Here is a 1,337-nt window from a genome sequence, read left to right as displayed (position 1 = left end):
CTTTTCTCTCTCTTTATCTCTCTCTTTCTCTCTATCTCTCTCTTTCTCTATCTCTATCTATCTCTATCTCTCTCTCAGATTTAAAATTGTTATCCATATTATACATTTATAAATATGTAATATGATATAATTATACCACTTACAAACATGTGTTATGTGCCTGTCTGTGTGTACGTGTGTATGTCTTTGTGTTTGCATTGTAAACAAATACCGGGCACAAAACTACAACAAATGTGAAGCTACCTCCCCACCCCCTGAAGTGTCTTTAGGCCATTCCCAAAGGGGGGACATATCTCGTTCAAGCATAGTAGAATTATAAATGGGCTGATTCATGTCACGTTCATAACTGTGCCTGATCTACAACAGGGAACTGCTGCTTTTTCTTTCCTGATCCTTACTATTGTCATTATCCTCTACTTCTTTTGTATGCTTGTCACACTCTTGTGACCTACTATTTCCGGGGTGCCTTGATAGTTGAAGCAGACTTTGTGCTGTTGAAGCTAGAGAGGTGAGCAGTCTATGTCTGATTCCCTGTAAGAACTTTTCTGTTGACATCCACCCCTTGGCGCTCATATGACCGTATGCAGTTGCGAGTGCCGTAAAACCCTGTACTATAAAAACAAAACCTGCAACCAATTATAGTAATATCATAATGATAATATTGTGCATAGTTAAATCATAAGGAGGGGGCCTCAGGTAGGTCCTACTTCTTTACTTTTCCTTAACTCTTTCTTTCTGTCTATGTATCTTACTGTTTCCTAACACTAGATGACCATTAGTATATCGATGTGCTTCTCTTAACTCCAACAAACAAACAAACAAACAAATAAACAAACAAATAAACAAACAAACAAACAAACAAATAAACAAAACAAAGTGTGTGGTTGGCGGGTGCTCTTTTTGTAGTTTGCTTCTTCTTTCCTATCAAACATCTATCGTTCTTATCTCTCCTCCTTTTTTTGTGTTTGTTACTCTCTTGTAACACCTCTAATCTTCTGGCGCTCATATTATGACCTTATGCAGTTGCGAGCGCCGTAAAACTCTTACTTAAACTAAAAACCAAAAACAAACAAACAATGAAACAAACAAATAATTCTATGCTATGACAATAAAATGTATTAAATTCCTTCGGAGAGCATTACTCCATAGTATTTAAATCTCTCGAGTTTTTGTCTGTGAGAGACAGCTTCATCACTGTCAAGGGAAATAACCGTGATATATTGTACGACACGCAAGAATTACGTGATAGCTTCCCTTTATGTTCCGATGCCGTGATGAAGGGGGCTTCTTCTTCTTCTTCTTCTTCTTCTTCTTCTTCTTCTTCTTCTTCTTCTTCT

The sequence above is a fragment of the Aplysia californica genome, unplaced genomic scaffold, assembly GCF_000002075.1.
Source record: "Aplysia californica isolate F4 #8 unplaced genomic scaffold, AplCal3.0 scaffold01418, whole genome shotgun sequence".
Lineage (NCBI taxonomy): Eukaryota > Metazoa > Mollusca > Gastropoda > Aplysiida > Aplysiidae > Aplysia > Aplysia californica.
Note: the sequence above shows the minus strand (reverse complement) of the source record.